Raw genomic sequence first — 25,196 nt, 5'->3', positions numbered from 1 at the left:
TTTATGCATCCAGGCTTTATCTTAGGGGATAAACTAGGTCACTTACTTTAAGCACCACAGTGGGAAACGTATAATTTGTATTTTATTATTTTATTATTAATTTTATTCTCCGTAAACTAAATAAAAGGGATTTCACTAAACTGATTATGATTTCTGTTATGGACTGAACGTTTGTGTCCTCCCAAAAGTCATATGCTGAAGCCCTAACCCCCATTGTGGTGGAATGTAGAGGTGAGGACACTGGGAGGTGATTAGGTGTAGATGAGTCCTGAGGGTGGATCCCCCACTACGGGATTCGTGTTCTTATAAAAAGAGGAAGAGACACAAGATCTCTCTCCCTCTCTCTCTCTCTCTCTCTCTGCCTCTGTCCCTGTCTCTCTCTTTCTTTCTCTTTCTCTCTTCCTCTCCCTCCCTCTCCACAACCATGCCAGCACTCTGATCTCAGACCTCCAGCCTCCAGAACTGTGAGGAATAAATTGTGTTGTTTAAGCCTCCCAGGCCATGATATTCCATTATAGCAGCCCAAACAGACTAAGACAGCTCCCCACTGGGTTGTCTGACAATTGTCACATCTCCACCATGGTCTGAGGCTCTTCCTGCCTAATCCTGCCTGCTCCCCTCTTTCCTTTCACAGGTAGCAGATCTGTACTGCAATCTGGAGGTTTCCCTGCCAATCTTGCACAAGTTGTACCCCCTAATAAACCTAACTACACTTCTCACACCAGTGCTTAAAACATTTCAGTGGCTTTCAGTTAAGATGATGATCAAATCCTAAACGTGTGCCGTAAAGCATGAAGGGTGTGGCATGCCCTCCCCTCTAGCCTCACCGCGCGTGGAACTGGCCCTCCCGCCCCCCTCCCCATCTCTGTCTCTCTGTGCTCCAACCCATCAGCATCCCTCCATGATGTGATGTTATATGTACTGTCTTTGCACATGTGCCCTCCCCTCCTGGAACCCTCTGCTTCCCATCACTCCCTCTTCATCAGGTTAACTTTTATTCTTATTTCAGAGCTCAGCTAAATTATCCCCTTTCAAGAAAGCTTACCCTACTTCCCTGATGAAGCAGTTTCTCCTATTATTCATTCTTATTAAACTATGTACCTCTTCTTAGAAACATCCCCATCATTACTTTTACATTTATCATTACAATAGATTTGATTAATATCTGTCTCTCCCATTAAGTCATCAGCTCCACGAAGGCCAGACCACGAGGTCTCGGTCCCCTTGCTGCTTGCTCCTGTGTCATCTCCAACAGGAGGTGCAACACCTGCTGGAAGTCGACACTCACAAAGCGTTTGTTCAATCAATGAATGAATAACCCTTGTAGGATAGACGTGAAAAAGCTGAGATTCTCCCACACCAAGTTCCATGATTAAAAGATGAGAAAATGCTGATTTTCTTTCTTTGGTTTTTGCAAGTCTTTTCCCAGTTTCTCTTCCTGGAATCAATTAATACAACTGCAGCGTATGAGAGCTGGACTCTGAGATGCAGCCCTAAACCAAATGCAGGATTTGTAAACATTTAACCCAGGACACTATGCCAACGAACATATGTTGGAGTGAATTGTAGCCATGCGGCATGGAGCTGCGGAGAGATTCTCTGCGGTTTTTAATTGAATTGGAGGCTGTGGGCCTTTGCTGGAAGGCCCCCCACAAAAATAAAAATTATTTTTAAACCTGTAGAAAATGTCCGTGTTTGAACCAACTCTCAACTTTCACCCCTTCCCACTGCAAAGTTCAAAAGTTGGAAGTTCCTCTTGCTTAACTGCCCAAACTCAACTCCATCGTAAGCTGGGCTTTTCTTTTCAGTACAGTGGCTAAATAGGTCAGCCATTGAGTTAAACTTCCAATCCTCAGTTCAGCAGTGTTGAACCCATAAATCCTCAAGGGAGCATCAGCAATTCAGAAAGAATAAACAGTTTCAATAGGAATGCATTTCTTCCTTCAGTCTCAGCTAGGAATCAGAAATGCCCAACATCAGCAAAGCTAGTGACGCCCACACACAGCTTACAGCCCATACCTGCACGTCTCTTCAACATATGAGAAGTGCATGATGTGAAGAAAAGGATGAAACTAGAAAGATCTTTATGGCTCTATGCCCCTAATAATAAGCTGCATGCAGGCAAATATTTTCGCCTGTGTCATCCACAGCCTAAAACAGTTCCTGGCACATAACTCAATAAATATTCCTTGAATGATGAATGAGTGAATGAATTGAAAACTTAGTAAGTTCTAGGCACTTTTCTAAGCACTTTACATGTAGCAACTCATTTCATCCTGACAAGCACCTTATAAGGTGGCAGCTCTTGCTATGCCCGTTTGCAGATGAAGAAACTAGAGAGAGATTAAATAACTTGTGCAAGGCCACCAAGATTGACCATCACTTTTCAGCATAGGCTTAATCCTGTGCTAGCCAGACCATGAAGCCAGCGCTCTCCCAGTTCACACTCATGTCCCTGCATGCCCACACTTTCAATGAAAAACTCTGGCCTCAAGTCTACATTTCCATACCATATTGCCACTCAACCCTACGTCTCCCCAGATTTCCAGGCGTGGGATATACTAGCCTGGTATGTCGCACTATCACCCCGGTTCTAAGAGAATTTATCTACTAATGTATTTTCTACACTAAGCTGAGTTACCCCTCTGTGAAAAATATCTATTAAGTAGAGCAAGTAATTGGTAGGAGTAATAAGACACTTGAGACTGAAGGAAAAGAAATTGTGCTTTGCTAACGTATATTCTGCATACATAGCTGGCTTCACTAGCTTGTGACTGTGAAATGAGATCACACTTCTTTTTCATACCTATGTAATTTATGGCAAAGCCCCTGGGCCTACATGCCCGTTTGGGTATGGCCTCCTGACTTCTTGCAGCCACACTGTGGCCTCTGCTCTTCAGGACACAGCATCTCCCAAAGATAAATGCCCTGATACCCTAGACCATCTTGAAGAAGGAAGTCTGCCCTCTCGCCTAATCTCCCCAGTGCAAATGACAGCAACTGTGACCTTTAACAAGAATGTATGGAAGGTTTACTGTTAGCAGAAAGACAGCACCATGTGTCACAGTTGCTCCTAGAATCAGGCACTCACAGGTCCCAACCAGACTTCTGCATCCCCGCCTAGCCACCCCAGCCCAGGGCGCCCCCCTGGGAGAAGCCATGTCTGTCTCCATCGGTGGGAATCTTGGTGGCTCCAAACCTCTGAATCCAGACTTGACTTCCTCATAGTCCCAGAGAGAGTTCCCTCTCCTAGTCCCAGGCTCACCTCAAGGAGAGCAGCCACAGCTGTTTCCTTCAGGGTGTATCCCATGTCCCACCCCCTAGCATCTAACTCAGAAAGCCTGAACCAAACAATGACAATAATTCACAGAGCAATACCCAAGTCTGGTTCATTCAGTTTTAAGTAACACCATGTGTGGGAATCTAGCAGCCCAATTCTAGAAACTCTGTGCTGAGCCCAGTTTCATTGTCTTCCATCCCACATGAGGAAAGAGAACATCAAGCCTGCTTGTCCCTCATGCCATGATCCAGTTTTCCAATTCACATCTAAGGGCTTCGGGAAGAACTAACACACACACACACACACACACACACACACACACACACACACCCTCTAAGAACAAGCAATAATTTTGCAGGCATAGAGTACTTTAAATCATGATTCAAGAGGGAAAAAGAACACTGTCTATGATTCTTCAAGAATACAATCTTGGTAAAGTCTATAATTTACATGACTCAGCAGAGCAGTGCCCAGCCCATCCTGATGAACCTGCCTTTACGTTATGCCACGGCATTCAAGGCTGTGCCAGATATCACCCATCTGCCCTTCCAAACCCACTCTCCCCACCCACCCCCTGGCCCACTTTGCTGGCTGCCCTCTGACCTGTTTGGAGTACAATGCCCTCTGAATTCCAGTTAGGCTGGGCCAATGAGGAGTCTTGATGGAGACTGGGACGAGAATTAGAATCTTTCTTCTTCTAGCTCTGTCTCTGTGGGGTCCCCTGGAGCTAGCTGTGGCCCTTCATCCTCCAAAGGTCGTCTTCTCTACATGATTCTCCCAGGCCACAGTAACTCCCCCTCTCCTTGTCCCTCTGGGTCCAGAGGTGGGAACAGCTCTGTTTTACTAGCACTGCTTACTGCACTAGTCTTCGGGACTCCCTAACAGCCCACCAATATGTGTGTAAATAGTCCCTTTATTCAACCCCCTCTCCCCTAGTCATCCTAACTTGAGATGCCACTATTTCCTGGTGGGATGCTGACTGACACAAAGGCTTTTCCAAGATAGAGCTGCATGACTGAAAGAGCTGGACAGATTTGAGCAAAGGAAGGGTTTTCAGGGAGTTTCTGAAATTACTGAATATTTTAAGTCCCTGTACAGTAGTGTTCCTGCGTCCAGTTCTTTTCTCGTCTTCTATCTCCACCCAACACTCTTCCTCATGTTATAGCCAGGCTTTTGTTCCCAAATACAATAAAGAAAAGTGTCTGGAAGTGAACAATACAATTCTTGGCACCTATAGGCAAAATATATTATTATACTTGTTTTCATATGACCTGGAAAAGAAACAACATGAAAAGAAGAGGAATGTTATTATGAGCTGGCAACCTCCATCCTGGTCTTTCTAGGCTAACGTTTAGGACTTATTGCTTTAGAGTCTATTTTATAGAGAATGTTGGCTACAGGCGTATTTTTTCTTTTATGACAACTTGCTTTTTATATATTATTAAACATTTAGCCCTAGACTAAGGTTCTATTGCATTTTTAAATTATAACATTTCTCAAATGATTTGAAAATGTCCATTTAGAGCAATATTAAAGGGCCCAGAGATACTATAATTATGGTGCTCTTAACCAGGGAATGGCAATTCTGTTCAGCTTATGAAATACCCTTTTGGGACTGGGGAGCTACATGCTCTATTGGGGAAACAGTCAAGAGAATCAAATGTAAACAGTGAGATGGACGCAAAGCAGAAGTTTGGAGGCAGTGCGGGGAAGGGAGGGCTCTAAGCTGCTGTGTGCCTGGCGTTCTGGAGGCAGACACAGGTTCAAGCAGTCTGTACGAACACAGTCTGTAATTTTGCATGTCCGCATTTGTATTTCAGTGGGAACAGCATGCGGGTGGTGGACACAGCAGAGAAGAGAAGAAACCCTTTCTGCTCCCCTCCAGGAGTCTTCAGTTCTCCAGAGAAGGTTCATGCAAGTGAGTGTTAAGAGCACCCAGCGCATTAATTTCCCACTGCCCGAAAACCATCCACCCCACTGTGGTTTGTGCTGATTGAATTGGGTTCACGTCAGAGTGGCCTCAGAAGTCATGAACACAATTTTTGCCTCATTTGTTTTCAAGAGACTGGTATCTCCTCACTCACTGACAGGGTTATCGCAACCCTACCTGGTCCACCGGGACCTGCTTCGAGCTGAGGGGGCAATAAAGCCTTCGTCCTCACCACTGCCACTTTCCGTTCCTGCCACGTCAGAGAAGGGAGGAGGAAGGCAGCAAGAGAGAGAGTGAAATATGGGGTTAAGGGGATGAAAAAAGATCTAGAACGTTCATCTCACCAGATGAGACTGTGGACCCCTTCTGTGTGTAGTAGGGAGAAAGGGCCTGGTTCCAAGTAAGAGGACCAAAGTTCCAATCTGGAATACTGCCCTTACTTAAATGGGTTTCTTAAATTCTCCAAACTCTTATGTCCTCGATAGTAAAATAGAGACAATATCAACATCACTAGGCTGATGTGAAGAGAAAGCAAGACAAGAAATACGCAGGAGCCTGGCACAAAGACCAATACATAAGGAGCATGCTGTAACTTAATGGAATAATATTAGAGATAGTTTTGAAATTCCTCATTTTTCTTATTCTGTGAAATGCTTACTATTCTCTCAACAGGCATTTCCTGAACATTTGGTGTCAATGAAAGGACTAGAATAGAGCATGCTATGTAGACACAAATACAGTTTCAACGACCAGTGACACGGCTCCTGGGGAGTGTTTCAACTCTGCTCTCCAGCAAGCACCATGCCTAAAAAAGGAAATGTACTGGGAAAGACTAGAGTGACTGAGAAGATATAGAGGCTCAAACCACACAATATAAAAAACAGATGAAAAAGGGAGGCTAATTAGCTTAAAGAAAAGAAAACTCTAGGGGAAATTAGTCAGCACCTTCAATGGTAATAATAATAATAATCTGTTATTGTGTAGCTACTTTATGCCAGGAACTGCACTAGGTGCCTTATACACATTTTCTCAAATCTTCACAACCACCTGGTAAGTCAAGTTTTATAATCACCATTTCACAGAAGAGACCAAAGGTCAGAGAGAACAGGACTCTGCCCACAAATCCTTCTCACTCTATCTACTGCCTCCCTTCTGAGAACTGAATGGCTGTCACAGAATGGAAAATAGGCCTGTTTCTTTCTGGGTCTGAGGCATATAACTACGAACAATGGGTGGAAATTACAGGAAGACAGATTTCAGTTCGATAGCAGGAAGAACTCTGTAACACTGGGATTGTTCACGGACAGAAGGCACTGCCTTTGGAGACTAAGTTTCCCATCGCTGGAGATATCTGAGTCTTGTATGGAAGGCAGATTTTGGAGAGGAGAATCGAGTACAATTCAAAAGTACATCTGCATTAGATGACTTTTAAGTTTCCTTTCCCCTCTCCTAAAATTCGTTCAGTCTGTGAAACAATCATTTCCCAGATTCAGAGAGAGGGGGACTCCTTTGCTTTCCCCTTCATGTTCTCCTCTAATGACTGAGCAAAAAGCTCTGTAATATGTGAGTGCCCTGGAGAAGAGCTTCCCCCATGTCACCTCCAGCCCAGCCCATAAACTGAAGGGCTCTTAGCTCAGGAGATTGAAAGAAGCCCTGACACCAATCCTAGCATCTTAGCATGTGTGTGATCTTAGCTTGAAAGTGTCCTGAGTCCTCTCCCTCCGGAGCGGGACCATGGTCCAGGCTCTTTAGTCCTTACAATCATGCACTTGGGTGTAGTAATCCAATACCTCACAAAACTTTAGCAAAATAAAATGAACCATAAAATATAAAATAACACAACTTTCTTGCATATAAAACTTTAAAAAGAAAGCCAACTATGTGTTTTAGACATCTCACAAAGTTCACATGGTATTGTGAAATTATTTTTAATGAAGCCCTTATTAGGCTATGAGAATGCAATAAAACATCTGAAACCTGAAATTTCCTATTTTTATCACCTCTTGTAAAATTTTCAAAAGGGCCAAAATGATTTGTTTCAAGACGTGTACAGGAATAATTGGATTGAGAGTTTTCATGCCAACTTTCCATTTGGAATGAAATCTAGAGTCCGTTACTTCATAAACCACTGAAAATATGAGCACAAAATGAAAAGGGTAAAATATTATGGACTATAAGAGTAATCAAATACAACATGCCCTGGAAGGAACCATTGATTTACCGTCTTCCAGTGTGTGGTTCAGCACAGGGACCTCTTTTATATAACAAAGTGTTCACAAATAATTGGTTTTACCTGAATCCCCTAATTACTTCTGGAAAGAGAAATGTTATATACATGAACTTCTGTAAGTGAGAACATAATGCAAAATACTAATCCTGCATTGGTTAGTTTTTAAGAACAGTATTATTCTGGATTGTTCACAAAGATTATATACCAGCTCTCTTAATTTTCTCTTTGCAACACAAATCTGAGTTATTCCTTGTTACAAACTCTGGCAAAAATGTCATCCTTGGGTGCTAAGCAAATGCATTTTAGCACACAAATTGAGTATGAGAAGTTTATTTCAGATTGTGATTTGTTATAACAGTCCTGCCAAATGACCACAAATTAATCATACACCCAGATGTCTAAGTATACAAGGAGACGTTACTAATCTTATTATTTCAGATTTAATTTTCAATTCACATCCTTCTTAAAGCCATGCTTGAAGATCAGTCACTTAGGGAACAGACAAACCCTCCTCAATTGCAAATCAAGTTTCTGTTTTCAGGAGAAGTCCTTTCCAAAGCATTCATCTCTGTCAATATATCCAGTGCACGCTCTTTCATGAACAGCTTCTAGAATTAAGTAGAGCAATTCTGTCTACCATCTGGCTCTGTAAGCAAACAGTTTTTTCTATGCGAAAATATAAAACTGACCTGCCTTCTAATCTAGACTTATAATTTTTCCAAGGATGTCATCCATCTCCTCATCCATTCCAAATGGATGGAATTTTAGATGGACCAGTGATTAGAGGTGAAATGATTGGAATCTTATTTCATATGTTTACTTAAGTTGTTTTTAAAGAACACAGGAACTGGAATCACTTTTTTAAGAGTACCACCATCCCTGGGAACCAGCCCAATATTTACTTTTTAGTATGTGACAATTGAGCACATTTTCAGAAATACAATAGGAAACACTGCATAACAGAAGCAACACGGGTCGTATTTAACAGTTGCAGATGTTGGTGGTTAAAACTACGCAGCTTTCACTGGTTGATCTGGAATTAGATCTCCTACCCTTGGTAACAGTTTTAACCACATAGATTTAGGCTAACATACTAGATAAAATCACAGTTGGGGAAAAAAAAAGCATAAAAAGTCACTATAACAAGAGTGAGCTTGATCTTTCTTTAATTGTTCTTTTAATCCAATGGACTGCCTGCATATGTAAAGCACATGTGGGTTTCAGTCACAGAGTTGTTTTTTTCCTCCATCTTTCTCGGCTCCACCAGAACAATATGCTGTACACCAACAAGTACGGTCAAGGCCACAGCATATGAATTCTCCTGGCTATTGCTGCTGTGAAAATTTTAAATTGCATCATTTTTAAAACACTTAAACCACCATGAAAAGACTTTCTTAAAAAATCTTATTGTCTTTGTTTTACAAATGGCAATTATGAAATTGGTGTCCATTGGGGGATAAAGGGTATTCTCATCTCTACCATGCAAACCCACAGAAATTGAGGCCACCCGGATTCCATCTCATCGTATTCAGCCTAGAATCCTTAAGGATAAGACATAATCCTGCCTGCTAAATTCAGCTTCAGTACAAGACCATCCTCTTTCAGACCTGATAGCAGTGACAATCAGTCAGTGTTGCCTAAAAGATCTTGGTAGACCCACTGCAACGTACCCGAGTCGTCTGGCCTAGTGTGCTGCAAGCAGAAAAGCTCATGCTTCCGACCCGCAGCCGCACGCTCCTCCACCTGGAAGAACAGTGTCGGCACCTGTGCCAAAGCACGAGTGTGCTGGCCAGGCTGCTAGGCTGGAATCTGCCCCTCGCTTCCTTGCTAAGTGACTCTAGTCAAGTCACTTGGCTTCTCCGTGCCTCTGTTGGTCTGAGCAGAGAATATTATAATAGTGCTGACCTCATAACGTTGTTGGGAAGATTTAATGAGTTAATACTTAACAGGTAAAATAAAGAATGTAGGTCATTCTTTCAGCCCCTGACCTGTAGCACAGACATTTTGGGAAGAGAAATTTTCATAAGGACTCATGAAATATCAATTTTAACAAGTTGTGCCCAAGGAGAGCTGGAGGTAAAGCTATGAGCTCCCTCTTCACACTCTTCTCCCACCTCCTAGAATGCTCCCCCTCCCTCTGCCCCACTTCTCACTCTCTTGTTCATCTTCCCCAGGGCATGAACATTGACCCAGCTCCTTACAGGACCATTTTTCCACTTCTTTCCAATGGCTCAAAGTTAGGCTTTTAGAGGCTTACCCATGGAAAGGAGAAAGAGTTGATAATTAACTGACTCTAACGACATCTGCCTGTCAATATGAACATTTGGCTTTTGTCCGAGGTAGGTGTATCATTTCAGGCCGCGTGACACAGGGTAAAATTTTTAGCCGCAGAAGGGTCTCCCTAGCCTTTTTCATATCACACAGCTCACACCATCCTTCTTAAGATTATTGTCAGCCTCAGAAATACACGCATAACCTCAGTATTACACAGTTTTTTCAGTAAAGCATGTTGACTCCACTCAAAAGGCCAATCAATGTGAACAAGATCAATCTTACAGAATCAACTTCTTTTATATTGCAATTCAGATATAAACATTCAGATAAAAATTTTTTTGTTTTTCATCCATTATATTTTATGTATAATAATAGAAAAATACCTAAAAGTCTTGATTGTATGTTATACCACAAAGTTGTTTCATATAGTAATTTTTCATGTGTATATTGTAATCAAATAAAAAAGGATAAATATCTCACGATTTCTGACGAGACTGTCTGTCGAGGCTAAAAGAAAAGCTGAACCTCCTCTGGGTGATAAATGTTTGTCTTCACCCGTTTTAATATCTTTTCGGTCTGCAAGAGAGCAGGTAAGCTGGGGCTCTGGTCAGCCACCTTCCAACGGGTGATTGACCGTACTTGCCGCTAGGGGGAGCTGCAGCTAAGACAGCGGACCCAGGTCTGCAAAGAAGGATGAAGAAGTGAAGAAAAGGTGATGAAGACGATGCCCAATTGAAGGGGAAAAGACGAGGCGCCAGGAGAGAGAGAAGCTCCGGCTGGACATCGGGGATCTTTAGGGAATCAGTCATCAGTTTCTTCGGATTAGTCATTAGGTGTCCTGACAAGTAAGCAAAGGTGGGGCCTGACATTGCAGAAGGCTCTGTTTCTGAGAGAAGAGGAATTTCTGCTCCCTCTTTCTTCCGCGCGCCCCAGGGAATGATGAATGCAGGGAAACGAAGTCTCAGGTTCCTGATGAGAACGGGATTCTTAATCACTTAATAAGAGACAGACGGGTCAAGGGGAGTTTAAAAAGGGGCAGTGGTGGCTGCCCAGGTCCCCTCATTGTCCCCCAGCTTCTGGGAGTGTTGCTGAAGGGAGAACGCCAGGATTTTGGAGGAATTATCAGCCATGACATGGAACCCATTGATAACATGCTTCATTTCGTTTTGTTTTTGTTTAGTTTTCCTACTTAACACAAGTTCCTTCCATAACCTCAGTGAGACAGAACTGGGGAGGGGATGTTGGGCTAGGAGGGGAAAATGCTGAGTGTGGGGCCTTCAAAGCACGCCCCAGTGACCAGCTCGGTAGAAATGAGCATTACGCCTCCAAGTTTAAAAAAAATCTCTCCTCCCAAAAGTCATGTCCTAGTCAGCATTTCCCAAAAATAATGGCAAAAGTTGCCATTGAAATGGATTGTTAATTGCCTGGTTTCAATCACTGATAAGAATGAACCTGCTGAGGTCAGCTGGGCCTTTGTCACTGTGGCTCATAAGCAACATTGTTCCAGCGTGTGGGGATCCCTGGAGGACAAAGGAAGGAAGAGGAGACAGGAGGGAGGTACCCCGGGCAGACGGCCTGGCCCTCTGGAAAGAGGCTACCACCCAAATGCCCAAATCCAAGGGGCCAGAAGAACCCCCATCCAATCATCACCAGGGCTCAGAACTTGTCTCTATGGGAGCCTTTTGTGCCAAGTTAGAGTCTGAACTGTACCCAGAAGATTCTAATTCTTGGCATAGCATTTATCACCACCTAATATTTATCTATCCGTTCAGTCATTCATTTCTTCATTTCTTCATTGTAATTGCCTGTCTCTCCCCACTAAAATGTAACCTCCATGAGGGCAGAGACTTTATCTGTATCACTCACCACAGCATGCCCAGAAAATAATCTCGGCAGGATGTGGCAAATGTTCAATAACTATTCCTGCAGGAATAAAGATTTGTATTGTAGAAAGCATCCTCCAGCAGCAGTGTGGTTGATGGACTGTGGTTTTGGAAGGGAAGGAGAGAGCAAAATTGAACACCAAGACTCAAAGTAAGAAACGTGCATGTGATATATCACAGTCCCACTCCCCGGTGGGTGGTGTTATCAGTGCTGGGAGACAGGAGGACAGGAGCCTGAGTCTACAGCGTGTTAAGGCAGGGGAGGCAGTTAAGGCACAAGTATAGAAGCAGTGTTTAGGGGGCGAATCAGAAAGTCAGGCAGGTGATGTGAACGGGGGCTGGGCGCAAACAGGAGTAGAAGGCAGCAGGTGGGAAACCATGAAGATCCAGGCACAGGGTGTAGTTAAAGCCTTGGCAGTAGATGTGATGTGTCCCCCTGCTCAAAGAAATGTGCATCAAAGAAAAAGCCTGAGAATGGAGCCTGGGGAGAATCCATGCTTAATAAGAGACAGACAGGTCAAGGGGAGTTTAAAAAGGGACAGTGGTGACTGCCCAGGTCCCCTCATCATCCTTCAGCTGCTGGAAGTGTTGCTGACTCTCTGCTGAGCCCCTCTCAGAGAACTGCCCTTAGTGAAGACAGCTGCCCTGCCCAAGTTCATGGCATCTCCCCAGGGGCAGCCCACATCCAATGACTGGTCGATGAAGGGGCGATGTAGAGGCCTGGACTCTCCCTAATAGGAGGACCACTCTGAAAGGCCTTACCACCTCAGATTCCCAGTGGGATTGACTGAGGCCCTTGTTACTACCACAACAACAATTCAGTGTCTAGGGCTACTTCCATTATTTCTTTATAGGTATAGATACCAAGGTCACTCCCTTCTCAGTAAACTTGTTTCACACAAATCTTCATCTCCATGTCTGTTTCCCAGAAAATCGGACCTAAAACAGCTGGTGCCAAGAGTGATCCAAGGAAAGAGACTCTAAAATGGAATTATAGAGCTGGATCATCCACCTGCCAGTTAGAAACAAAAGCCCATCCCTGGTGGTAGGTGAGCTTGCCCAGAGAAGCGCAATTGTTAAAACCTTCATTGGTGATGAACTTGGATGGGATACAAGTGGAAGAAAATGCACTGGTAGGTGTGATACCCAGGCTTTTGAGAGATTCAGAAAAGGTTCCACTTATGAGAACAATGGAATCTGGTGGCTCCTGCTGAGTCATTGATGCATTAGAGAAAGACAATGTGAGGCTCAGGACTGTGAATCATCAACTGAAAGCAAAGTGTGAAAGTTGGAATGCCTCATTGGTGGCATCCAAAGAGAATCTCATCTCCTACAGCTGGACAACAGAAAAAGCTGAGGATAGACAATGCCCAGGACTTAATTATGAGAACAGCAGAACAACAAAGAAGTTTGAATCCTCAGCCCTGGCAAATCTGCTATGACAATGTCAGGGGCCTCATTGGGATGAGTGGGACCCTATGACTTGGATGGGGACATCAGAGTTAATGCTCTCAAAACCTTGAAACCTCACTCAGAGCTGTGTGGGCCTGCAAAGGTAGCCCTCTCATTTTTGAGGCTGCACTCGTCCCTTGTTTGAACATAAGGCAGAAGTCTCTGCATTGCAAGACAATACCGGCCCCGAAGGATCTCATAACTAGAGTCCAGTGCAAACAGGACCTGGCAGGAAAATGTTGGGCCTGCTGACAGAAGAGAATACACCCTAAGGGGGCTGCAGGATCCTGCCCACACGTACTGGCTGAGCTGGAGATTGTTTATGGGACTGGATCCTGAGGATGATAAATCAAAGGGAAGGAAAGATGTAGTTGGATAAGGGCAAGTTTATTTATACAGGAGCTGTCTACTGCAATATGTGATTTGCCACCCTGGCAAGGACTCTGGGAGACGGTTGCATCAAGCTGCTAGGATGACTCTTGGAACTTTGCAGAAAATTATAGCCCACACTAAGTAAAGCTGAAATGCCAGAACTGTTGTCACAGATGGTGGAAGAAGTGGTAAAACAAATATCAATCCCTGAGCCAGTTTTATGACCCAGAACCCACTAATTAAAGAGAGGTCAGGTCTTCAGGAGTCCTCGTGGCAAGTGAATACAGTTATGATTCCCATAGTCCTTTGCGAAAGGGATCTATAGTCATTTACTTAGGAAAGCATGCACTGGAAAAGTGGAATACTCAAGAATGGAAGAGCCTGCACACTTTAATCTCCTCATGTGATAAGTCCATCAGGCAAGAAAAGGAGTGATCATCCTGGCAGACGGACTGACCTTCATTATCAAGAGAAGGTGCCCCTGCTTTGACACAATGGAAACAAGAACATATGTGGTACCAAGTAGTCCACTGAGCTATCTCTAGGTGTTCTCATGACCAATACTGAAGGTAAGTGGACAAATGCTGCAGCCATTGCCTAAGAATGGCATGGTGACCAGGGGCTTACGCCTCCTAGAAATGAAGGTCACTTCACCAGGTAAGGCACCTGTACCAGCAGAGGTGCCTACTGAGGGAGCAGGCACTCTGGAATTGGTAGCAGAGCAGGACACAATGACTGTCAGTTGCAATCTCAACATCAGCTGCAGAGTCTTTATTTCATCCTGCTGTGGACTAAAGGTCTGTGTCCCCCAAAATTCATAAGTTGAAACCTAATCCTCAATGTGATGGTATTAGGAAGTAGAGCCTTTGGGAAGTGATGAGGTCCTGAGGGCAGAGCCCTCATGAATGGGATTAGTGCCCTCATAAAAGAGACCCCACTGAGCTCCCCCACCCCTTCCTCCATGTAAGGACACAGCAAAAGACAGCCATCTATGAACCAGGTAGCAGGCCCTCATGAGACACCAGATCTGCTTGTGCATTGATCTTGGACTTCCAGCCTCTAGAACTGTGAGAAATAAGTTTCTGTTGTTTGTAAGCTAGCCAGTCTATGGTATTCTGCTAGAGCAGCCCTAAAGGACTAAGACACATCCCATCAACCTTCCTCTTGTAACATCCAAGGAAAAGAGACCAAGCAAAGTCTTGAGGAAGCTGTGCCCAGAACTATTCTATGAAGGTAATGGATACAATAGCATAATGAATGGACTGTCGTGGATGCTGTGGTGAGCTACTCAGGTCTACTCTACATCAGCTAAAGAGAGCTTCACCCAAGTTCATGCCCCCTCCCTGTGAAGCAGCCCTGGTTCAATGACTGGTCCATGAGTTGGGGGCAGGGAGTAATAAAGACTTATCCCCTTGACCTTAAGGTGGGACAGCTCCAAATCACCATCCTAACTCCAGAACTCCCCATAAGATCAGAGACCAAGGAGAAAGGGCTAAAACGAAAAGAGATAATAAACAAGGAAGTAGTATCCCAGAAACTAGAGAAGAGCTGCTAAAAGGAGTGTGTGGAAGTCTTCCAAGATTTGTTTTAATATAATCTAGTTAGAGGGGCAAAGAGGGAGAGTGGAGGTAGGCATACACGAAACTGGATTGGCCATGACAATTGTGAAGTTGGGTAATGGATACAATGAAGTTCATTTATATTTTCTCTACTTTGTATATATTTGAAATTTTCTATAATAAAAAGTTAAAAAACAGAAAGGGTGTGGATATCAATGAATATTGTTTAGGTGGCAAACATAGAAAACCAGGAAACCAAGATTTACCTTTTCCTCATCACTCAGCGGCACTGTCCTAGGCACTGGGGATACAGTGGTGAAGAAAACAGGTGGAAATTCTTGCCCCTATGAAGATTACATTCTAGTTGGGGGAGAGACAATATACAAAATAATTAGGACTGGAAAGTGTTTTTGTGCACCTGTCTGGTGACGCTCCTTTTTCTTCCCTCCCCTAAGGTTCAGAGATCAAGGCAGTGCAATGAAAATATTGCATGAAAGTACTGGAATCACAGATGGCACATACAAGTTCTTCCTGGACCATGCTGTTATGTATCCCCTAACCTATGAAGGAGAAATATAGTTTCCTTCTCCTCAAATCTAGCAGGACTTACAGCATGGAAAGAATCACCTATAGAGAACCCAGAGCCAACTATACATTACACTGGGTTGATTTTTACTACAGGCTCCACAAGATGCAGAATGACTATAGCAGCTCCATGCCCTAGAACCTCTGTCATTCAAGTTGGCAGGGAAGACCAGAGTCTGGTTCCCAAGATATTAAGAAAAAGCTCCATTATGTGTGATCGGCTCTGATTGGACCATGTACCCTAAACCACCACTGTCACCAGATGAATATAATGCACTGATTGACTTAGGCTAAGTCTTATGCTCTTTTCCTGAGCTGCAAGTGAAGTCTTGCTTGAGGACAAATCATGTACTACGAATGGCACGATTCGTTTTGACTGTAGAGTTGACAGGACTTGATGAGGAATTTAAAAGAAATAATAGAGCAGTGATTTTTCAACGGGGGTGCCACCACTCAGGAGGGAGTTTCAAATTTTGTGGGAGCATTTGTGATTGATTATCACAATTATTAAAGGGAACTACTGGCATTTAGTAGGCAGGAGCCAGGGATGCCAGATATCCTGCTTTGTATACGGCTGTTTGCAAAGAGCAGATAGCCCTGCGTCCTGCACAATTTCCACGTATCTCATCCAAAATTAAGCCTCCGTGGGCTCTACAACAAGGTGGGCTGCAAAGAGAAGATTTGTTTTCTGTAATACTATCACCATCCTGGACCCATATCATAACAAAGAAAATTATTTTGTCCCTACACTTATAAATAATACACAAAGCTGAGCTCATTTATAAGATTACCATACTTCCTCATTTTTTTCACTTTAACAGTCTCAGTCTGTAACTTGTCTTGACATGTTATCAACTTATCCACTTCAATTAAGGATATTTCCCTCATCCTCTGATTTTATACACTTGTGGGAAAAAAACCCACAGAATATGAAGCCCCTCCAAGATTTTCCCCATGGTCATCAGGGAAGGAGGGGCCTCATACAATCAAATAGGGAAGGTGGTACATCCCGATGCCTAGCAGAGAAGGAAAATGTGCAGCTGTAGTCAAAAATTAGCACACGTTTAAGGGGAAAAAAGTCATTTAGAAGAGTGTTGATGATATGCATTTTTAAAAGATTATAAAATTTGTCCAGGAAAATATTTAGGTGCTATAAAAAAAATCACAGTGCTTGTCCAAGGAGGTAAAACATCAAGGATCTCACTGTTAGTCAAGTTTTTTAACTTAGAATACATGATATGAAGATCACCTGGCTGTAAAGGGGCTGATATTTTTGTCAACATTGGAGTAATTCTAGTTTTCCTAAAACTAGTTTCTAATCTAACACTGGTTTTTAATCAATGTCCACTCAGATCCCTGTTCTTTCCCATTCTTGAACTTTCTGTTCAGAATGACTTCTTATCTTACTTCTCTTCAGTTCAAATGATTCCCTAGAAGTAGATGCAAATATTTCACTAATTCATCATGGACTGTTAGTATCTAACAGTCTGAGTATCTAATCTTAGTATCTAACAGTATCTGAGTAACTCATTGCCCCAAAATTTAGTGGCTTAAAACAACAACATTTATTATCTCATAGTGTCTCTGGGTCAGGAATCCAGGTACAGCTCAGGTAGTTCCTCTGGCTCAGGGTCTCTGATAAGGCTGCAATCAAGATATTAACTGTGGCTGCAGTCTCATATGAAGGCTCAACTGGGGATGAATCCACTTCTAAGCTCACTCACATGGTTGTTGCAGGATTCAGTTCCATGTAGACTTTTGGATTGAGGGCCTCAGTTCCTCACTGGCAGTGGGCCAGAGGTTGTGCATAGTTTGTTTCAACATAGTCCTTTCTATGGCTATGGCTGCTTGCTTCATCAGAATAAGCAAGAACCAGAGAGAGAGAAAGAGAGACAGAGGATGAAAGTCACAGTTTTCATAATGTAATATTGGAAGTGGCATCCCATCATTTTACTGTATTCTATTCATTAGAAGCAACCATTAGGTCCACCCCACACTCAAGGGGAAGGAATGGACACAAAGGGATAATTTAACTGGGAGCCATTTAAGAAGCTACCTACCACACAGTCCAAGCATTTGCATATTAAAATGTATTACCCTACTACAAATTGCTAGTCCTTTTATTTCTCTATTTTATTATGGCTAAGACATTTTATTACCATTTTTATGAGGTGTAAGTTATATTGTCAATGAATTTCATTTTAGGAAATGAGAAAAGAGAGTATTGCAAAATATTTGTTATAAAAAAGAGGGATGTGAGTCTGACAGAGTTGGGTAATAGTATCCAAGATTATGTATAATTATAATAGGAATGACATATCAGAGAGGGAGAGATTGACAATGGAGCAGAGAGAGGGAATAGCAGTCCTTGAGAAGCCAGAGAAGATGGGAATCAGAGCACTCTAGAGGGGTTGGATTTCTATAAAGACAGAAAAATATGTATCAAATAAACTCAGAGGAAATAGGCTAATTATTTTCAAATATCTGAATGGCCATCCTGTGGAAGAGGAATTAGATATATTCAATACTGCCACAACTGGTAGAATTTAGACCAGTGAAGGGGAATTAGAAGTCATGATGGCACATGAATAGGAAAGAAGAAATTTTTACCAAATCAAGCCAACCAAGATAAACAAGGCTGCCAGGAAATGGGTTTAACAAACCTCACTGAGTGCCTGCACTAGTCCATAGATATGTTACTTCATCACATGATGGAAAGTTTAGAACATGAAGTGGCTGGAATAAACGGTCACTAAGATTCCTCCCAACCATAAGGTTCTCCAGACATTATGAACTGACATTTGCTAAGAGACTGTTTTATGAAGACATCTGTGCTATATACTTTTTGTATTCTCAAGGAGCTTGTCATTTAGAAGAAGAGAAGTTTTGTCTTTTTAGTTTACGTCCTGCTTATGTGGAAGCAGAAGTCAGCATCTACTCAAGGTTACAGATCCTTGACGGCAGAAGATATGAACTAGAACAAGGACAGAATGAGGCAAATGGATAAAGCTCATTAGAGAGTTAAATTAAATAAGTCTTTCACTCAAAAATATTTATTGAATATCTTCCATGGGCCAGATTTATGTTAATTATTGGGAACTGTGCTAGAGGCTAGATACAATTTTAATAGCAAAATATCCTCGTCTAAGTGAAACTAGGTCAGGGAGACAGAAGGACCTAGGCAGAACTTCTTAACTACCTCCAAAAGTTTCAGACATGTGATAGACTGGCATCTTGGTAAAGGTTAATTATGATATTTAGAAATGTTTAATATTTGACACAGATGTGGAAAGTTTTTCTCTGAACATCCAGTGACAAGTCACAGAGGAACTGTGTTATGCTGGGCTGCTAGAAGCAGAGCCTGAGAGAGGATATTTGTTCAAGAGGTTTACTTAGAGGATGACCCCGGGAAAAGAGGACACAAGAAGCAGGTTAGAACAGGAGGAAAAGCCAAGCCTGAATGTGGTTTCCCTGGAGACAAGCTTCAGTCTGATCCCACAGGGAGGCTTGGCGCAGAGATTGCACACAGAGTTTGTCCTACCTTGAGGCAATGGGGTGGCCATTTGTATCCGCATGTCATTTAGTCATTGGCCACAGTCCATGTGGATTAGCAACATGAACATCACTCACGACCTTAATGAAAGTAGGTTCAGTGATGAGGTAGTAGCACAAACCTATTGAGTGTATCCAAGAGAGAATGGGAAGGGAGAAATTGCAAACAGTGGGTGCAGACAACTCTTTTGAGATGTACTACTGCATATGGGAGCAGAGAAATGGAATTGTAGCTGGATAGGTACATGGGGTCAAGAGGGTCTTTGTAAAATGGAAAAAATTATATCATATTTTTATGCTGCTGGAGATAACCTAATAGAGTACAAAAAATGATGATGCCAAGAGAAAGTTGAGATTTGAGGGATAAAGGGAGTAGAAGCCAGTGCACAAGTGGAGGACGTGGTCCTAGTGAGGATAATTCATCTCTAGTAACGTGTGAAAAGAGAAGAGTATAAGGGAAACGACAAATAGGAGGGCAGGTATGGTGATGGGAGGATGTGGAAACTCTCTTCTGGTTGGTTTTTGTTTTTCTCTGAAATAGCACAGTCATGAGTGGAGGGTGAGGATGATAAAGAGTAAGGAAGACAGCAGAGATGTTGGAGGTTTGAGGAGAGAGGAGAAAGGCTGAAATAGTCACCTAGAGAGTGAGAACTAAGTGGGATGGGAAAATTTAGGATTACTAATAACTTTACTAATTCAAGTAGGTTTTTAGTTGATGATTTGAGATTCCCTAAGTATACAGTCTGAAAAGAATGACTTCTCATATTCTTTCTGTATCATAGTATGCCCTCTATTTCTATTTCATTCTTTTTGTAGTAGCCAGAACTTCCAAAACACAGAGTTCTGTTGATTTTCGTCTCCTAAATATCTCTCATTCTACTCCTTTCTCTTAATCTCGAGGACCACTACCTCAGGACAAGCTAAAATTTCTCACCTGGACGCTACAATAGCCTCTTAGTTAGTCTCCCAACATCTTGTCTGGCCCTCCTCCAAGCCATTCTCTAATCCAAAGGCTGAGTGAGTTTTTCAACACACAAATCTGATCCTGTCACTATCACTCTAAACATTTCAACAGTTCCCACTGCTTTTTGGCTAAAGACCCTAAACAACCTGCCCCTGCTCATGTCTCTGCTTCATCTCACACCTCTCCCCTCACTGTGTGAGCATCAGCCACACGAGCCTCTCAGCTTTTCTCAAGTAATTGCCTGCTATTCCCTCTGAAATACTCTTATACCTTCCCAACTTTGCTCAGTTAAGGCCTATTCGTCTTTTATATCTTGCAAAATATAAAAGAGAAGTAAAGAGAAATGCAAGGTATATTGAGATGATTAATACATGGCTAATTAGAGTTGCATAACTAATGGAGAGAGAAAGAGTAGGGAACAAGCAATGTTCAAAGATATATTTACTGAGACCTTTCCACAAAGACATCAGTTATTGAGTATATATTCAAATACTCAATAAATACCAAGCACAAAAAATAAAAAGAACTCCATACCTGGACACATCATAGAAAAACTGAAGAACCTCAACAACAAAGAAAAAAACAAATTAAAAAAAAAAGAGGAACCAGCAAAAAAAAAGACAGATTAACGGAGTGGCAATTAGACTTCCAGATCCTTCTCATTAACAAAAATGGAGGCCAGTAGACAGAAGGATACTGTCAAATAATAATAATAAACCTAAAATTATAGACCAGTGAAAATATCTTTTAAGAACAAGGGCAAAGTAAAAATGTTGTCAAAGACTGAGAATTTGCTGTTGGCAGTCCTCACTACAGGATAGCCTCAAGGTAGAAGAAAGTGATCCAGATGCAACATCTGAGATGAAAGAAGAAATGAGGAGCAAAATGATAGTAAATAAACGAACGGGCAAACTGGCTGTGTAAGGCAACAACAGTGATGCCGTCGGCAAGAACTTCAAGAATGATTGAGTCTTCCAAGTCCTTAGAGTTTCCAGCTGTAGGATAAAGTTATTACTTAATTTTAGACTTGGAAAATTTAAGCATAATTGGACTTCTAAAGTTCCAATCTTTGTTTTTTAACTGGAGCATTTGCCTCATTTCCATTTGATTGATAAATTAAAGCCTAGATGTGAAAGACAGAATTTTGAAACACTCAGAGAAATATGGAAGATGTTTATGACCTTGAGGTAAGCAAGAGTTTTTTAAAACAAGATACAAAGGCCATTTATCACAAAAGACAAGATTGATAAATTAGGCTATATTAAAATTAAAGACACATGGTCATCAAAAGATGCCATAAAGAAGGTAAAAATACAAGGCATCACGTGGCTGAAGGTATTTACGATACATACAATACTATTAGTACCCCAGGATATAAAGAACTCCCGTTACTCAATAAGAGAAGACAAGCAAACAAAAAGATGTAAACAGAAATTTTACAAAAGAGAAAACTCAAAGAGTCAATGAACATTTGAAATGATGATTAACCTTATTAGCAATATGGGAAACGCAAATCAGAACCACAGTGAACCAGCACGTCATTTCCAACAGCTAGAAAAATTAAGTCTGATGATACTAAGGTTGTCAACAGTATGAAGCAATGGAAACTCTCATAGAATGCTTTGGACAGTGTGAATTTGTATAACTACTTTTAAGAAATATTGGCAACATCTAGTTAGATTGAAAGTGTACAACCTTATTACCCAGCAATTCAATTCCTAGAGAATCTCTTGCACATAAGATATGTACAATAATATTCATAGAAGCATTATTTGTAATAGCAAACAAAAAAGGAAAAAAACTGGAAACAACATAAATACCCTTCAACTATAGAAAAGATAAATAATCTGAATATATTCACATAACGCTGTACTATACACTGAACATAATTCAGCTACCCACATCAACACAATAGAAATTCAATAATGTTGAGCAAAAAAAACCCTAGTTTTAGGATGCATATGGTAATATGTTTTATACAACAAACTAAAAAATGTGTAGTTTAGGGAGAAACAAAGACGGGAAAACTATAAAGAAAGGGATGATTATCACAAAGTTCAGGAAAGTGGTTACCTCTGTGGGGGTTGGAAAGGGTATGTGACGTAGGAACATCACACAAGAGACTTCTAAGGTGCTGGTGAGGTTCTGTTTCAGACACAGATTTCTAAATACGTCTTATATTTATACGAATAACAGAGTTACATATATAAACAAATACATTTGCTTTGTATACTCTTGAATGCATGATATATTTCACAATGTATCTCACATTTTGAAAAGTGAAAAGTAAATAGCAAATGAGAAAGCTACAGCAATACGTGTAGATGACTTTTTCAAGAAGTTTTTCTGTGAAACAAAGCAGAGAAATGGTGTTGTAACTAGAGGAATATGACAGGTCAATAACAGGTCCCTTAAAGATGGGAAACAAAACAGCCTGTCTGATTCCCCATGGGAATGAGCCATTAAAGAAGTGGACAACGCAGAGAGACAGGGTAACTTAACAAATAAAAGCCTGGAGCAGGCAGGAGAGGGAAAATGGTGCAGATCAGAAGGGAAGGAGCTTGCCTTTGAAAAACAGTAGTGATGTCTCACTCTTACAACAGGATGTAGGGGCAGATAGGTGTGCAGCTTTGGTGAAGGAGAGGTGAGGGATTTCCCATTTGGCTGTTTGTAAGTCAAGGTTGTCAGTAAGAGAGAGGGAAGTGGAGAGGAAAGGATGTAAGAGTTTCGAGAAGAGCTGAAAAGTAGGAAATATTGTGAAGAATGTAGCAGAACCATGAGGGAGTGTTGAGTGCTCACACGGCGCTTGTGGTCATGAATTTTCATTGAAACCCTTCCACTTGGTGTATAATTTTTCCAGATAACTTGTAATGTCTAGTAGGTGAAGGTGCAGAACAATTGGAGAGTTGGGTACTTGGGTTAACCACGGTTGGAGGGTGGTTGTAATCAGAGTCCAAATTTTGTCATAAATTACGATAGAGAGAAGGAAAAGGATCAAAGAATTGAGAATGGTAGCAAGGGAGAAAGGAATTGAAAACAGTGATGTTTCCATTATCACAGATTGATAAGGAGCAGTCAGGTCAAAGAGCTAGAGTTCTTGTGTGATTCAAAAATTGTTGGAGACAGGTACCAGAGCAAGTGAGCCTGAAGAAGGAGTGGTGGTATATGGGATGAATGAAGGAATGAATGAACTCATTGTGAACTGTTGCCTACTTTGTATATTGCTAGGAGGTGGTCAAGAAGCCCCCACGACCAACCCATGAGAGAGCATCTTTGGGGATTATGTGTCTAAACAGCCCCTGCAAGGCCAAAGAAGCTTGGCAGGAGAATTGCCAAATGGGCTAAGTCAAAAGAAGGGCCACAGGGGCTGTAGATGGATGGAGAGGAAAGTTATCTGGAGCTTTGAGAAGCAGAGAGAATCAAAGAGTAAATACAGAGTCCCGCTGAGGTTCACAGGCATGGGGAATGGAACAGGAGGTGAAGCCAAATGGGCAAGAGCTGAGAACACAAAGATGATGTAGACGCTCAGAGGGAAGATGGGATCACGGAAAGAGATCTGACACTTTTCAAGAAAGTTGTCAGATGCCTCTTACTGCAAGCGTTAGCCTAGGTTCAAGGCACAGGGTCAGCAGGGGAGCTAATTCCCACAAAGCAACCTCTATTGGAATCTCAAGACACTAAGAAGTAACCTGGAAAAGTAACATTTGGAAAAGACAAACAGTAGTTCACCTAGAATGGATAAAGGGACATCTGTCCAAACGTGGGTGCGAGGAGAAGACTGGTGTGAGCTGGTTTGTGAAGGTCAGAGAGAATGCGTGGCAAATAAGAAAATAAGTGCTGATTTTTCTTCTCATTTTTCAGATTAAAAAAAAGTGAAGGATGGGCCGGCCCGTGGCTTAGCGGTTAAGTGCCCGCGCTCTGCTGCTGGCAGCCCAGGGTTCAGATCCCAGGTGCACGGTGACGCACGGCTTCTCCGGCAATGCTGGGGCCAAGTCCCACATGCAGCGGCTGGGGGGATGTGCAGCTATGACATACAACTATCTACTGGGGCTTTAGGGGGGGCAAGTGAAGGAAGTTAATATTTAAAATTTAGTTAAGTTTTAAAGCAATAAAATGCTTTTTTATTTTTGTCACTGAAATTGACCTACGTCAGCCAAAACTAATGGAATAAGTCAAACAAGAAGCTAATTTAAGTGTCATTTATATTTTTAGCTGATTATGGAACCTCATTTGCCTTCTAATGTATGAGATTTGAAGGTTTCGATGGTTAAATGACTCCCTTGCCTTGTCATCTTCCACTCTGCTCTTACTGTTCATCTCTTCAGCCCTCTTCTCCACTTCATGGCTCCAGCTTGGTGGTCTCCTCCAAAACTATGATCTTTGCTAATATCTGTGTGTTAACGATTCTTAGATCCTATCTCCAGGCCCAAACTCACTCCTGAGTTCCAACCTCCCATGTATTAAGCTGTGCATTGAAAATCTATTCCCCTGTCTTCTGGGCACCGCAAACACAACCTGGCCCAAAGGAGGCCCCTCAATATCAATGTCTCCCAAAGCCTGCTCTTGCATTTCTGTATTATTGCTCCTGGAGATCCCAATTCCCAGAGCCCTAATCTCCCCAAAACACTGAAGATCACCCTATGTTGCTTTCCATACTCAATATCCCATGACTCATCAAGACTTAAGAATTTCATTTATTGGAGAAAAGTCAAGATGGCAGAGTAAGCAGACTCTGAACTCAGCTCCTCCTGCGGACACAGCCAATTTACAACTACTTGTGGAAAAATTACCTTTGAGACAGAACTGAAAACTGGATAAGAGGAACTCCTGCATCAAGGGACAATCCTAATTGAGGTGGAAGAGGCAGAAACTCCCTTCTGGAGAGGAAAAACGCCGCCTTCACAAGCCGCAGCACCACACGGTCGCCCAGGAACAGCCCACAGGTACGCAGCCCTCCCTGGAGGAGCGGGGCCTTGAGCTGGGGAGCGCCCCTGCTGTGGGCATTTTGTGGACCCAGCACAATCAAGAGGAGTGGCAGAATATCCGACTTTGCCTGCTACTAAAACATTGGGGAGTACCCCCCAGAAAAGCTGGTTCACAAAGAAATTAAAACCG

The sequence above is a fragment of the Diceros bicornis genome, chromosome 9 (assembly GCF_020826845.1).
Source record: "Diceros bicornis minor isolate mBicDic1 chromosome 9, mDicBic1.mat.cur, whole genome shotgun sequence".
Taxonomy (NCBI): Eukaryota; Metazoa; Chordata; class Mammalia; order Perissodactyla; family Rhinocerotidae; genus Diceros; species Diceros bicornis.
The sequence above is the reverse complement of the archived record's forward strand: the minus strand, read 5'-3'. Positions refer to the sequence as shown.